This window comes from Mustela nigripes, chromosome 4, assembly GCF_022355385.1.
Source record: "Mustela nigripes isolate SB6536 chromosome 4, MUSNIG.SB6536, whole genome shotgun sequence".
Classification (NCBI taxonomy): domain Eukaryota; kingdom Metazoa; phylum Chordata; class Mammalia; order Carnivora; family Mustelidae; genus Mustela; species Mustela nigripes.
In genome coordinates, this window is record NC_081560.1 from 189995518 (window position 1) to 190011290 (window position 15773).

At 58.8% G+C, this 15773-nt stretch overlaps 1 long non-coding RNA gene across 1 annotated transcript in view; it reads left to right on the forward strand.

The window, feature by feature from the left end:
* Positions 1-15773, forward strand: part of LOC132015461 (uncharacterized) — a 380846-nt gene that overhangs the window by 337177 nt on the left and 27896 nt on the right. The window contains exon 4 of the long non-coding RNA XR_009403697.1: positions 12543-12674. This is a non-coding gene — a long non-coding RNA (uncharacterized LOC132015461). The remainder of the gene's footprint in view (positions 1-12542; positions 12675-15773) is intronic.

Below are 15773 nucleotides of genomic sequence, written 5' to 3' on the forward strand. Positions count from 1 at the left end.
GCCGGAGACGTGCGCGACCTCAGCCACACGAGAAACCACTCTAGTGCGCTTGGCCACAGACAAGCCGGAGTTCTGAATCCACTCAGGAGGAAGAATCCCGGTGTGGTTTTTCATCCACTTTCTTAAAATTAAGTCTCACCAGCCACACTGATGGTGCAAGTGTACGGACCAGTTCCGGGCAGGCTTCCCCCCCTCACCGAATGCCCGGTCTCGGCGGAGGGAGGCTGAGGAGATGTGCTGAGCATTCCCGCCCCGGCACAGGCCATAATGCAGGTATCGCCTGCAGAGGACTTCAAAGCGGTGTGGTAAGAAAATATTCGGGGACCCGGTCCCCACCTTGGTACCCACCAGCTCTTTTCAAATGGAAGAGCGTCTCAGCTGACCAGACGGGACTGGCCCATGACCAAGGTGACAGTGACAGTCTTGGACAGTCAGATCTCCCTGTCCTTTTGTGTACCCAGACGTGGCGTTCCACAAAAAGCACGCTTCCACATGTGACTTGGAGGAGACACACAGATGCCTCCGTTTACTGCATTACGCCCTGTGCTTAGCACACCGCCTGTCCCCACTGGTCCGTCTGGACCACATACCCACTAATTGGATCGGACCAAGGTTTAACCAGGTGTGAGAACTCCCCCAGAGTTGGTGTGAAGACATTTGAGAGTCAAGTGGTCTGCAAAAAAGCCTCCTCACAGCTTCCCTTCTCGGAGTAGAATCAGCAGCTTGTGGGAGGCGCATCACATTCCGGGTCGGGGGGGGTCTGCCTCGGGAGAGAGCGCAAGCCAGGCACCCCGTACATCCCCTCTGTGGGAGGTTCATGGCCGTGAGAAGGACGGAAAGACCCCTCACAACTGGATGAACAAACATATCACAAAATGTTTTATTTCTCATTTGTTCTCCTAAAATCCACTTGTCTTTCCTAAAAAACAAACAAACAAACAAACCTCTATTTCTTCTTGCCATGATGGCCTTTTGCTCCCCCCGCTCCCTCTCTACTAAGTTAGGTATATAAGCCCCGGATTCTAACCCTGTGCAGACGCCTCACTGCGCACGGCCAGCGCATGTTTGTAAATAAACCTTTTCTCCCGTTCATCTGCCTTTTGTCAGTTTAATTTACAGGCCCCAGGTACCGAATATAAGAGGGTAGAGGAAAAGATTTTCCCTCCTCAGCACAGAGTTCTGTCTTTCTTCTGTGCCTCAAACTTTGGCCAACGCCTAAACACAGCCTCTCCTTAATAGCTGCTCCCTGGACCATCCCCTGATCAGCTGTCCCCTCCGCTGTCCGACCACAACACCCCCACACCCAGCTCTTTGTGGCCTTGGTGAATCCTCCCTGGAGAAGAAAATCTGGGGCACCTGGGTGGCTCAGTTGGGTAAGGGTCTGCCCTTGACTCAGGTCATAATCTCAGGGTCCCGGGATCGAGCCTTACATCAGGCTCTCTGCTCAGCGGGGAGTCTGCTTCTCTGTCTCCCTCTGGGTCTCCCCTTCTTGGGCTCTCTCACTTGCACTTTGCACTCTCTCTCAAATAAATAAAATTGTAAAATGAAAACCCCTTTTAAGCTGGTCTTTGAGAGTCCTGCAAACCTCATGGTCTGAGGGTCTCCCCGTCAGCACATGCCCTTCTCGCTCCTGTAGTAACGCACCTCCTTTATTGCCATGTTGCTCGGGGCACAGTCCCTCCTTGCTAAGGTCCGAGTTCATTCCTCTTCGCTAACGGTCAGACGCCCAGCCTGGCCTGACCGCCACCAGCGATGTGGTTTGGGTGGCCACGCGGCAGTGTGCTACCCCGCGAGGTCGGCCGAGAGCTCGGGTTCTAGCCAGCAGGACGGGAGGTCCTCCAAATGTCCCGAATCGGGTCGAAGGCAGGGATTGCAATGTTCAGTTCCATCCTCCTGCACCGAGCGACAGAAGCTGGCCCCGTGGGACTCAGCTCAGCAATCGTGCATGTGTAGGCTTCGTTAATGTGACAACCTCAAGCCCCCGAGACCGAGGCCAGCAGGGGTGCGGCGGGGCGGCTCATTGTCAGCAGCAAGTATGACAAGGCCGCCCCCGCAGAGCGGCACACATCCGTCATGCGGGAAGGGTGCCTGTGAGCCTGGAACACGCGCCCTGCGGTCCTGTGTCCGGTCTCGGCCGGGAAGGGCAGTTTTGATCTCCTGGGTCTTCCCCCTTGTACCTCTGGCTTCATGTTAGGAAACCCTCCCAGGGCTGGAACAGGAGACTGTTTGAACACTACCAGAGCCGGCTTTTGCAAACATGTCTTCCAAGTTTACATTTTCAGGTTGAGGAGGACTTGCCATGCCAGCCTTGCCTGGAATCACTAGAAAGCTGGGGCTCCACGCCACAGACCGCCTCCCCGGTGTGGGAGGTGCCCCACGCAGCCCCTGCCCGGCTTGATCCAGCTGCCCGGACATCGTGGAGCTCGCGGCGCGGGGTTCAGACTTTCTGCGGGGAGCTGGAGAGCGGAGAGGCTGGTGGGTGTGAATGTCTCCCGCAGAGGCAGACGCTGACTCACTTGGGGGGTCGCCGAGGGCGCCGCCGGCCCCATCCCTCGCCCAGAGAAAGATGAGAAAGTCTTGACACAGAGCGCGGACAGGTGTCTGGGAGCGGGCCCCACGCGCCGTCAGGCCTCGGTGGCGCCCCCCACGCCTGCGCCCTCCCTGTCGCTGCTCTGGACTTAGTGATGGCGGGACTCGAAGGCGGAGCTCGTTAACCGAGGAGACCGGATCTGATCTTCCGAGTTGTCCTCTGGCTTTGACTTGCTTGGGGGAGAAACAGCTCCGCCTCATTTAAACTTTAAAGAGCAAATAGAGAACATCTGATGTCTTTGCAGGTTGGAAATAAAAATGCTTGAACATATGGACGTGTCAACCTCACATGTGAAGAGCATTGCATACATCACACACACACACGTGTGCGCGCACACTCCACGCGCACCTCCAGCCTGTGAGCGAATCACTTCTCTATTCATGTTCCTTGACTATGACCCAGGCTGTGGCTCTCTACTGGCTGACACAGCCACCGGCCACGCGGGCGGTCTTGGGGGCACTTCCCTCCGGCCAGCTCGGCGCAGGGAAGGTCCAACCGCTGTCAGAACCACCCACACGGGCCATGTGATTTATGGTCAGATTAAATCCTTAATATCCGTCCAGTTGCCCTATTGAGATGTTGCATTTGCCAATGGAGTTCGGGGTCGTTTCTCAAACGCACCGTTCCGTCTCCGAACTGTGAAAGTGTGGGACGGACCCTTCCTCGGCAAGAAGTCAGGGTGGCGGGAGGCAGGCCCCTACCTCACCCCTGCCCTGCCTCCTGGGCCGGGTGGGGCTGCCAGGCCAATTCCTCACTTGGCAGCACGTCCTCCAGCTTCTGAGAGCTGCGCACTGTGCACTGCGGGCCCGGTGGGAGGGAAGGCCGAGCTCGGGGTCGGGGTGGGCTGGCACGAGGCGGGAAGTATGGCACCGGGCAGGGCGGCGGGAGGGCGGGGAGGCAGGCCGGCCTTCCCGGGGCCGATGGGCCAACGGACCTCCAAGCGAATTCTGACCCCCGGTTCCTCAGGTTCCCGGCTGCCCTCCCCCCCGCGCTGTGTGCCCCCCACCACATGATGTGACCCCACCGTGCTCGGTCCCCTACCCCTGTCCCCACCCCACCCTCACGGCCTGTGCTGGCTTCTCAGTGCCTAGGTGCACAGCCCAGGGTGCGGGCCCCTTACTGGATGAGCCCGGTCTCTGGTGGCCGCCAGCCTTTGTCCCAGCCCTCTGCTGCCCAGGACCTTCCAAGCGTCCCTAGGAGTGGCCGGACTCTGCTTCTTCGCTCTCCAAGTTGGAAGGCCTGACCCGGGACAGGATTTTCTCTTCTGCTTGGTCTCTCGTCGCTCCTACACCTGCCAACGGCCTCCGTGTCCTGCCAGCGAGTGAGGACCCCTTCAGAGCCCCCGCTGGAGCAGGTCACGGCCGGGTCCTCCTCTAGCCTGCGCGGCCCCGGCAGACCCACAGAAGGCACCGGAGAGCAGCTTCGTCCCGTCTCCGGCATCATGGCGCCGGCAAGACTACAAGGGTAGGTAGGATTTGTTTGTCAGGACTGATGGGACGTGAGCGTCGCATCCTGAACTCTCATCACACAGAGGCTGACGGCATTAGCATGAGTGAAGGACAGGCTCTTCCGTTTGCTTCCATGAAGAAAGTGTGCTGCTACATCGTACTTGCCAAACGGTCAGTCCTGGGCTGTGGTGCACAAGGCAGACGTTTGTCTGGCCCCCGAGCAGCCATGGCTGAGCTGAGACGGGGCGCCTGGTCGCCGCTGAGCCTCGGGTGTGGCCTCCGCATCTGTAGGGTCTGCTCCCAGCAGAGACCTGGAGAAGGTCGTGGAGCGACAGCCAGCTGCTGTGCCCACAGCAGAAACGAGACAGTGTGGTGCGTGTCCAAGGGGGCTGAACGGGGAGCCGGGCACGGTCAGGACCGACGTCATGCAGGGCCCGTGTGGGCACGTGGGGACGTGGGGGCTGGCTGGGGGTTCACCCCGGAGCACAAGTCAGATACGGAGGAGTCCTACTCTTGCCTAACATACCCATAGAGGAAAATGTTGGGATGCGTAAATAAATCCATGTTCCTTACAGAAGACTCCTACCTACCCTGTACGGACTCCCGCCCCCAGGAGGTGGAGCTGAGATCCCCCCATGGGGCCTGGGGAGCAGTAACTCCTGGCAGACACCCCCTTCATAAAGGTCAAGGTGCCTATCACCTGTGCTCACCACGTGGGTATCATGCCGTCTGAGACGCTGTGGTGAGGTGGGCATTTCACGTCCGTGGGGTCCTTCCCCAAACCCGTGACCCCAGATCCGTCATCATGATGACATCGGATGAACCCAGCCAGGGCGCAGAGCACGGATGCCCGTGAGGACCATCCTTCCAAAGGGCAGAGGTCAGAAAAGCAGTGACTGAGAAGGTGTCACAGGTGAATATTTAAGACAACCTACGGTGGGGTCCTCGGCGGGGTCCCGGGACAAGGGAAGGACCCTCGTGGGAAAACCATCAATGCAATTGAAGGCTTTGCTGTGCTAATTGTGTCGTATCCACATTAATTTCTTAGTTAAAAAGCCTTACTCCGTGTTGTATGTTAGCATAAAGGGAAACTGAGGGAGCTCTCCGCTGTATCTTGGAAAATGTAGAATAGTTCCACGAGATTTTAGACCCTGATGGAATGTGTGAACGGCTCCACACACGGTGCATTTGCCCAAATCAGGGGGAGGGGGCCGCGGCCCTGGGCTCTGGCGTAAAGGTGGAATTTGCAACGCAGAACTTGGTAATATTCGCCTGTCAATACCTACAACCCCCATCACCAATAGCTACTGATTGTCAAGAAATTTTTTCTCTAACTGCGACAGTGACAGCAACTCACTGGTGTGACGGAGGTGACATTTGGACCATTTGACGCGGACGAGCCCTCAAGTCTGTGATCAGCTCCATGCTCAGCTCACAGCGACGGTGGATGGGCCCTGAGCAATCCCTCCCTGGGCCGCCTGTGCGTGGCCACCGGTCGGAGATGCCTCCTCCTCCGTTCTGGATGGAATCAGACGTCCCCGTCCTCTTTCAGCTTCCTGCTTCACATGAACGAGAATTCTTCAAGACGAAATGCAAGAGATTCAGTCCTAGTAGCACAAACTACATTCGCTTCAGTCGAGGAAGCGCCCAGCACCCACACTGCACACTCCTGCTGCCTCCCAAGGTAACACCATGCCTGCCCTCGGGTACGGGTCTGGCCCCAGGCTTGCTCCCACGGTCACTGGGCACGCAGCTGTCCCGCAGTTCTCGGTCCCTCAGTGCCCACGCGTGGTGCAGGCACAGCGCAGGGCCAGGTGCCGGGGACACTGTTGTCCTGACTTTCCAGAGGAATGAAGTGAGCAGGAAGAGACCGGTCTTCATAATCCCTTAAATGTCTTAAATGCTGGGCCAACAGGCATTACACTGCAGGAACGTGGCCTCTCGCAAAGGTTTATGGACATGGAGGGACATTTATATAAAGCAGCTGTAATTTAGAAAGAGGCTAGCAATCTTCTAGTTATGCATGCTATCGGGCTTGGGAAAGGAGTGAGTAGCTGACTGAGACCACACAGCTTGTGTGTGTCTGGGACTCGGGAGTGAGCCCGCAGGGCTTCATGGCTCCCTGATGGCTGGGGACGCAGGGAGCAGGGACCAGACTGGCCCTTGCCCTGGGGGTCCTGCTGCACCAGTGCTACACCACAGTCTTGTGCCTTCCAACAACGTGCTGGAGGTCAGAAGTCCACTGTGGGACTCAGTGGGCCAAGGTCCATGTCCGTGGTGGCTTCTGGATAGCCCCCAAGAGGCACCACCTTGTTCCCTGTCCCTGAGACTTGAGCCCCGCCTCCCATGTCACACTGGCTAGCAGGGAGCAGCGAGTCACCTGCCTTCCCTGTCCCCTCTGCAAAGGCTGGACACAGAGGGCTCTGCCTATGGCCGCAGGGCTCAGCTTGGCCTTCGCACGTGCCTCTGACATCACCTGCCCTGCCCCTCTCACGGCTTGGAGCAGGGAGGCAGTGGCGTGGGGAGGGGTGAACAGGACATACAGAAGCCCCCAGTCTTATCCACCTTAAGCCTGAAACCGCAGACGGGACCAGGCCCTACAGACACAATGTTTTCTCCTGTACAGAAACACTTATGATAAACTTCAATTTATAAATGAGACACAGCAGCAGAGTAACGATAACAAACAATAAAGTAGCACACTTAGAACGACATAGTGTAATAAGCCTTTTGTGCCTGTGGCTTCTGACTCAAATATCTTCTTGTCCTCACCGTCCTGTCAGATGATGAACGGTCTGAGGGGCGAGATGAGGAGGTGACGGGTGTCAGGGCGGAGCGCTAGGCTGCCACTGAGTCAACAGTGCGTCAGACGGAGGCTCATCGGCTTCCGGACCGCGGCGGACTGGTGGGGTGGCGGCTCTGACCATGTGGAAGGCGACCATGCTTGGCCCGGGAGGGAGCTGGTGCTGGGCTCCTGGATGTGGTGGCCGAGGAGGCAGGGAGCTGGGACTCGGGGTCTGTGCCCAGTGCGGGGGTGCGATGCTGCCGCCCCCAAGCAGGAGCGGGGTGGGGGCAGGAAAGGCGGCTTCGGCTGCCTCTGCGGGTCCACAGTGCCTGCGGGCAGTTCTTAGAGGCTTGGGGTCTGCTGGAAACAATAGGGGATCTCGTCTCTCTGCCCGGATCTCCAAGGGGCGAGCTCGGGTGCTGGGCTGAAGATGCTGGGAGCCGGGGGTGTCTGGTGGGGCGGGAGAGGACACCTCTGGGGAAGGGTGTCAGGGCCTGGTCCTGGGCTGGAAGTGGAAGGTCCCCTCGGGCCATGAGAAAGGGGCACCTGTGCCAGCCTCCCCTCCCGCAGGCTCGCTGGTGCCTGGCGCGTGCTGGGCCGGCCTCCCGTGTGTGTGGCGGGTGCGGAGGGGCCTGTGCTCCAGCCAGGCCCAGCGGGCTTGTCCGGAGGGGCCCCCGGGGGTAGGCGTGCAGGGGAGTCACTGGAGGGAGCAGGGGTTCTTCTGGCTCTGCCACCAGGCTGGGGCTCCTCCAGCCCCGCCCCTGAGGACCCCGCTCCAGTGACGTTCCCATAAAGGCCCCAGGGCACTGCCTGCCTCTGGAGCCTTCCAGGTCAGTTAACGAGAGAGCACGGGGTCGCTGGAGGGCCACGGAATCGGGATGGGAGCTCACCCCCTGCCTGCAGGCAAGGGCGCTGGGGGCAGGCTCGTGGGGCTGCGGGGAGGAGTCACTCCTGTTTGGCGTCCCAACGCTTTCCACTCGGGGCCCAGGGAGCCTGCACCGTTCCCTGGGTGCCCAAGGGGCGATGGGCCCCTGCCGGAGAAGCTCACAGCCCCCCACAGTTTGGACTTTGATCCCGGCCAGCAGCAGCCCCAGGGGGATACACCAGGAGAGGAAGGCTCTGTCCTCACCGATGCCGTGGACACCCGCGGACGGATTTACGACCACGCCACCTGCTGATGGAGGGCCCGGCTCTGTCCCCCGTGCCATTACCACCCTCTTTACGGCGGCTCGGCCCTGACCCTGGCTTCATGCATCACGGTCTGGAAGCTGCTTCTCTCCGCTCAGGACAATAGCACAGACAGATGAGGACACATGGCTGAGCGTGGCTCCCAGCTGTGTCCTCCCCGAGTTTTGTTCTGCGTGGGGACATGGGTGCCGCATTCTGGGGGCCTCCCAGAGGCACAGTATCCAAGCGATCATATCGTCGATGGCTCACAGTCCTTCTGGTGGATGGGGGACCTGTGACTGTCGTCCCAGTGGCATGCACGCCTGTGGTTGCAGTCACGTGTGTCCAAGGAATCCTGCCAGCTGCGGACTTGGGACATCAGGAATGCGCCGTCCCTCTTCTGGGAGGCAGTGGGGTGACAACAGACCCCACGGACCTGGTCGGCCCTCTGTGCACTCCTGCGTGGACGCCGACTGTGCTCAGAGGGAAGCATGAGCCAGAGAAGGATGCCTGAGCCCTGGGGGCCAGCCTGGGCTCCATCCTTCCTCCTGGGGTTCCGTGCAGATGTATCTGCCACCTCAACTCCACACCCAGCTCGTGGCAAGGGCTCGGTAGGAGACCCGAAAGGAGTGTCCCCTCCATCCCAGAGACACAGGCTCCAGAAACAGGACTGTAAAGTCTGTGGGAAATGCAGAGCAAAAAACAGCAAAACCCCACAAAACAGGGCAGGACTGTAAGCAGCGATCTGTAGGAACACACGTAGGAGCGCCTGTGTGCGTGGGATGCGGTGTGCGCTCACACCGGCCCGCGCGTCTGCGGACAGAGGAAGGGCCGGTCCTCCTGCCTCCTCTGCTCTCATCGGGTCGCCGGCTGCGCTGGTCGCCGTGTGGCGCGGTCAGTGGCGTCCCGGAGGTGAGCTCCTGAGAAAATGAGTCTAGACTTAGCGGATGAGTGTATGGAGAGAAAAGGGAAAACGGATTCACCTCATGAAGGCAACATGCCTGTTCCATTTTCAAGCCTCCGTGTGCGGTTGTGGGCCTGGACGACTAGGAAGGAGCGCCCAGCTTTCGTGACCCTCTGACCGAACCACATAAAGCAAACCGAGGTCCAGTCATACTAATTATTTTTTAAAGATGTTGTGTAGCTTCAGGTCAAGTAAAACACTCTTTGCATTTGGGAAGGTCTTGGCAACTCTCATTCACACTTAACCAGCGTGGGCAGATGTGCTGTGCGTGCTTCCCAGGGCACCTGCGAACGTGAGGGTTAGAGCAGATAAGTCTGCCTACAACTTCTGATGTCATTTGCAACAAATGACATCCAGTGGCCTTTCTGTGGGGGGTTTGCGTCCTTGTGCTGCTTCATGTCCAGTCCGAAAGCAGGTGGAACATGGCAGGTGCACAGCACCTGTAAACAGACTTGCTTTGCCTGCGCGAGACTCGTGGATTCCCGTTTCATTCACTCATGCGTTCGTTCGTTCATCCGCCGTGTTCTCCCTCTGGGGGTGAGGAAGCGGCAGTCTGAGACCACTCCCCAGCGTGGGTCCTTGCCAAGGTCCTCGGAGGGGTCTGGCCGTACACGGTCCCCATTGTCCTCTATCTTCCCGGACTTCGTAAAATCAGACCCCACACGTCATGGCTACCTTCCCGGCTTACATGCTCATCGGGTGCAGGACGGTGGGCCTTTGGGAGGTTCCTGAAGCTGGGATGGGTTTCTTGGGCTGTGCTGACGTGACCCACAGCACCAGGTTTTGTGGGGTCCGACGGCAGTGCTCGAACAGCCTCCGCACTGCCTGCTGTGTGGTGGGGACGCTCCACACGCCTTCAGCCTTAACGGAGAGCCTCGCTGGGCCCCGCAGGCGTGTGCGGCTCATCCTGGCATCCCTCCTGGCCCGCTGCGCACGGTCCTGCCTCTGCGAGTCCTGCGGCTGCTGTGACAGAGGGCCGCGCTCTGAGAGGCCATCAGGAACACGCATTCTCTCTGCTCTGCGGCGGCAAGTCCCACATCAGCATCAATCGCTGGGATGAAATTGAGGTGTCCTCCGGGCCCTGCTCCCTCTGGGGGCCTTGGGAGAAATCTACCTCGCCCGTCCGGCTCCTTGTGGCTGCCGGTGTTCCTTGGTTCCTTGGCTTGTGGCCACATCACCCCAATCTCCACCTCCGTGCGCACGTGGCCTCTCCTTCTCTGTTTGCCAAACTCCCTCGGCCTCGCTGCCAAGCAGACACGAGACTACACTCGGGGCCCACCTGTGCAATCCAGGGTCACCGCCCCAGCTCTAACCCTGGGCACCACAGAGGGTAACATCTGCAGGTTCCAGGGACCAGAACCTGATCCTTTGGGGCCATTTCTCAGCCTGACACTCCATCCTCCCTGGCGGCGCGGGGACTCCCGCCTCTGTCCCCTCCAGGATGGCCCGGGGCATGTCTGCCCAGGCTCTTAGTATTTCTTGCTGGTTTGATAGGAAATACTGAGAGCGGCTCTACGGAAAGACACTGATGCCCCTGGCACTACATCTGTGATACTAGCAAGCCTGGTTAGCAGGGAATATTAACTCAAGAAGGAATTCTTTTTTATTCATGATTTTTAAAAAGCTGAAAATGCCCTGAAATCTTAAGAAATAAATTTCAAGGATTTTTTTTTTCTTAATCTAACAACAACCTTAAACATTTCCATGGCACTGCTCACTAGGATCTATGCAGCAGAAGGACCGTCCTAAATAACAGAATTACAAATAACGGGGAAACATACTGGAGGAAAATGTTAATTACCTTCCTATTCTATTTATGGGAAAGTGGTATTATAAAATGCCATCTGTATTGGTCTGAATTAGTCCGCTCAGGGGGCCGTAACGGACCGCCCCCTAGACCTGGGAAATTTAATCTCCTAGTCCTGGAGGTTGAAAACCCAAGGCCAAGGTCCTGGCAGATCGGCTTCAGGTGAGGACCCTCTTCCTGTGGCTGCCTTCCTGCTCTAATCCCCCTCACGTGGCCCTTCCTGGGTTCAAGAAGTCTTGAAGTGTCTCTGTCCAAGGGTCTCTGTCCACTCTGCCCACTGTGCACTGTCTCTGTCTCAAGTGTCTCTGTCCGCGGACGCCGATCTTACTGGACAGTGGGCCCACCCTCATGACCGCGTTGACCTCAGTTACTTCCTTAGAGACCCCGTCTCCAAACACAGCCAAGCGGGGGGGGATTAGAGCTTTAACGTCTACATTTCGAGGGACACAAACCTTCCGTCCCTGAAACCAGCCCGTGAGGAAGCAGTGTAACGGGCTGAACCCACACTGTAAGGTCAGAGAGCGCAGACAGGTATCAGGGAGCTAATTAGTGCGGATACTCTTTTTCCCAGTTTTTCTGTTTATATTTGTCAGTTTTGTAATTTATAACTTACTACGATTTCTTCTCTTATGCTAAATAAACACTTGTTTATGTCTGTGGTTTTGAATGTGTAACTGTATTCTTCCTCTGAGAGAAAGCTGCAGCCGCAGACCCCGGGAGCTGGGCGTAGGTGCGGAGAGCGGGGCGGGGCTGGTGTCCAAAGGGGCTGGTGATGGTGCTCTAGGAGCCCCCCAGCCAGGGCACGACATCCCCCGCAAAGTGACACTGTGAGGCCCTACCTCCCTGAGGGTCCTGGGAGGTTCCCCAAACGCTGAGTCGTGGAGCATGGCCAGTAGCGGGCGTGAGGGTTACCTGGGCAGGTGTGCGGTATCCGCGCAGGTACGGCCCCCAGGTGAGGTGAGTCCCCCCAGCTGGGTCCTGGGTGGGCAGTCAGAGTAGGGACGGTCCTGTGCATGTGGGGACAGGGACCCCAAGACCCAGGCCTGCTACCCAGGCTGAGCTGCTGGGTGGAGGGGGCCATGGGGGGAAGCTCCGGCCCTTTGCTGGGGTCCAGGCTCCCCTTGGAGGGATGGGCCATGTGGGCCTAGCAAGGACTGTCTCCAGTTTCCTGACATGTGAGCAGCCGCCGATACCCGCGCGGCTCCTGGGAATCCAGGGAGATGCGGAAGGAGGGGTACGCCGGTGGAGAGAGCGCCCTGGGTTATGATCCTGTGGAAGGGGACCAACAGAGATAAGAGGCCGTGCTGTGCCCCAGGACTTCCAGGAGGGGCCGGCTTCCTCCCTAGAAGGAGGAGCCTCTGACCAGCCTCCTGCAGAAGTGCTCGCTGGGCCCACGGACACCCCAGATCTCACATGGGATGGGGGCTCCCTGTCTGCCTGGAGAGAGAACGTGGGCCCCCAGCGACATCGGACCCTGTGGCTTTGCCACCTGGGCGCACCGGCCCGCGGAGGGTGGGGGGCCCCCGGGTCCCGAACGCATTGGCGGTCTCCAGGGGACGAGAATGCTCACAGCAGGCCTCGGGCTCATCCCAGAGGTGAGCGTGATGGTCGCCTCCTGGCTCAGCATGGGCAGCTGGTGCCGTCAGGTCAGGTGCGTGAGGCTCTGGCCGCCTGCTGGGCCACGTGAGCCGGATAAAGGGATGCCTGCCTGTTCTCAAAGGATGGCTTAGGCTGAAAGCATCAGGGGTTCAGGCAGGGTCTCACTGCTATTTCCTCTGCAGTTCCAGAGATAATCCCCTTGTCTCCTCCTCTCCTGAGCCCGAGGGCCTGGCCGCTGGGACACCACTCCCCTTTCCCCTTCGATGTCACCCGGTGGAGGATGAAGCAGAGAACGAGAGGCAGCGGTGCGCCCGGTGAGCTTGAGCACAGCTGCAGAGCAGGGAGGAGGGAGGAGGGGGGAGGGGTGGGTTCCCACGTGCGGCCCCCCGAGGCAGCACGCAGCACCCCGCTCTCGCTCCGTGGCCGAGGGCGGCACGGGGCGCCCCCACCCCGGCTTCTCCTCCCTGTGGCCGACGTCTGCCCTTCTGTCCGTGCTTGCGCCGTTTCTTGGGCGACAAGGGTAATGCTGGAATCTGTGTCTGTGTATTCTAAATATTATAACTCGAGAATCAGTTGCATAAAATATAAAAAATGTATTTACAGCGGAGCTTGTGTATTACCATTACAGTTTCATCTGGGGAAATAGGTTTAAGCATTATCATCATCAAAAAAAATGGATTTCATTTCTCCTTATTTACAGTGCACAGTTCATTGGTTTTTTAAAAAAAGAAATAAAAATGTGGCGTGAATTCAGATCTGTTTACCTCTAGAAACTTAGCTTGGACAAAAAAAAAGAAACAAAGCCGCTGAATTGTCATAAGATGTCAGTGGAGAAGCCCACCGTTGTTCAAATGAATGTTAAGTAAATAAGGAACAGGGTTTCTCGTGTTTGTTTATGACACACCGGATCGCTTCGTCTATTTTATAACGTTCGCATGGATTTCACAGAGCCTCCGGGTGGAGTGAGTAGGGGGGCTGCGGTCGGTCGTGGCTGTGGGCTGGGGCTCCGGCCTCCGCAGGGCAGCGGGGCTGCGGGGCATCCTGGCCCTCACACCTGCACCCAGAAACGGCCCCCACGGGCCCCTCCCCCTGGCCTCGTCCTGGTAGAGAGAGAGGGGCTCCCGCCAGGGGGACAAATGCAGAGAAACGAATATGTAGAGCCCGAGGTGACCACCTGTCCCCTCTCTGTCCCTCTCTTGGACCCTGGGTTCTTCCACAGCCACATGTGAGCACGTTTCTCTGAAGGGTGACGTCAAAGAAAGCGCACAGCTAGGAGCTCAGTTTAGCTCAATGCTCTTAACTGTTTCCCAGGGAGCAGATACGAACAGAGCCCAGCACAGTGCGACCTCCACTCGGAGTTTATGTGGCTTCGTTTTCTGACATTTCTGCCACCGCCCCGACGGCCCCACGGGGCCAGCCGCTGTGCCGGGGCCAGCCGAGCACCCTCCTCGAAGACGAGGCGAGGACAAGGACATCTGCTGTCCTTGGGGAGATTCCAGGCTGCGGCCCAGGGCCTGCGCTCAGCTGGCTGCCCCGGCTTACAACTGCCGGGCCTCCGCGGGGCAGCAAACGTGCAGCCGGAGGGTCTAGTCACAGCATCACAGCTTGGGTCCCTCTGCGTAATTCCCTTGGCAATAAAACACGGCCCTTCCCTTTCACCGCACCCAAATGCGTTTCCCTAACAGCGTATTTTCTTGAGCGTCTTCACGATTCTCGTGAGGGGCAGAGCCACTCCATGAAGATGGCAGAAATCGCAGCCGTGGGAGCGCAGGTAATGCCGTTCTTCCTGTGCCTCATTTGGTCGATATCGCGGAGTCCGAAATCCTAAAAGGAAAGCAAATGGTTTCCAGCTGGAACCCATCACCGAGTTTCTAAAGCATCAGTGGGTACTTGGCTTGTCGGGCCTTTGGGACCTGAGCAGGGACGGAAAAAGGCAGTTCTGGACCAGGCGGGTCCCCATCCTCTAACCGGAAATCTCTTCACAGCGAGCTTCCTGCGAGGCGAGGCGAGGCTCGCCCCATGCGCACCACGTACGGACGGTGTTGGGGAAACAAGCCCTATTTAAGAGCAAAGCGTCCCTGGGTTGGAAGAGCAAGGTGTTGGCAGGGCTTGCCCAGGGGGCCTGTCTGGACAGGTGTCCCCGACCCCCTCGTGAGCAGCTTGGGTCTGGGGCTGTGCCCGACTCGGCACGGACACGTCTGCGTAGGACTCAGTCTGACATCTGTCTCTGCGCTAACCCCATTCAGCAAACCTGCACCAGTTCTCACTGGTGACCTCTCCATCCTGGCCAGTACGCGGGTGCCCGGGCCTCCCACCGGGGGCAGCACTGGTGGGCCACGTCGGCCTGAGTCCTGTGCAAGGGGCTTGGCATAGGGGGGTTGAGAGACCTCAGGCTGCCTCTTCTCTCCCTCTCCAGAATTCTCTGGAACCCAACTCCCTGCGTGTTGTCCCAGCATAGAGGCCCCTGCGGCTCTTCCAGCCGTGCCCCGCGCCTCAGGCCTCCAGAATAGTCACTGCTCCGGCCTGCACCCCACCTTCCCGTCGGCCCCTCCTGCTCCTGGGTGAGGTGCCCGGCCAGGCGGACTCACGGGGCTGAGGGGTCTTCGCAGCACATCTCCACACAGATCGAGAAAACAGCACCGTAATGGCTGGTTTGATTTTTCAGGGAAAGAAAAGGATCCACACCCTCCCCAGGGGTGAGATCAGAGACTCCTGTTAGAGTTTAGTGGTTTTGTAATTGCATTTGGGGTTGGGGGTTGGGAAATGGTGAGTTCTGCATTTCATGTTTTGTGCTGGGTTGGTTCTGCTTTGAAATCCTTGAGGAATAAGGAGTCGTCCCGCGGGACAGCCCTTCCCTGGGCGGCGCGTGGCAGGGGCTGCCCCTCCCCCCCAGCCGAGCGGGGACAGCCTGCCCCAGCTTGCAGACCCTCCCCCCTTCCCGCCTCTGCTCTGCCCTGTTGTGGGGCCTTGGGCTCCGCTCCCTCATCTTTCCTATGAAGGCTCCAAACTGGCCATTCCTTACACGTGACCCAGCAGGGAAGTGGCTGTGGGTGGCTGTGGACGGACGCACGGACAGAAGCAGAGGCAGGAGCACTTCCCTCCCCTATGGCGCTGGCGCTGAGGCCGCGGCTGCTGGTGGCTCAGGGCAGGAGAGGACGAGACGGCGAGGACGGGTCGGCTGCTGGCGCCCGTGCACTGCCTGTCCCGCTGCGAAGAGGCAGCCTGGCCTGAGGCTGGGGGCAGCGGGGCGCTCGGCTGAACCCGGCTGGGGGTCAGAGGGCGTCCACAGGGCAGGGCGGGTCCGGCGGGGAAAGGAAAGAGCGGGGCACAAGGCTTACAAATACCTGGTTTTAAGGGTCTCATTTTATTCCACGCCTTGAGAAGAAGCAAGCTTGTTGGAAGTGTAGCCCAAC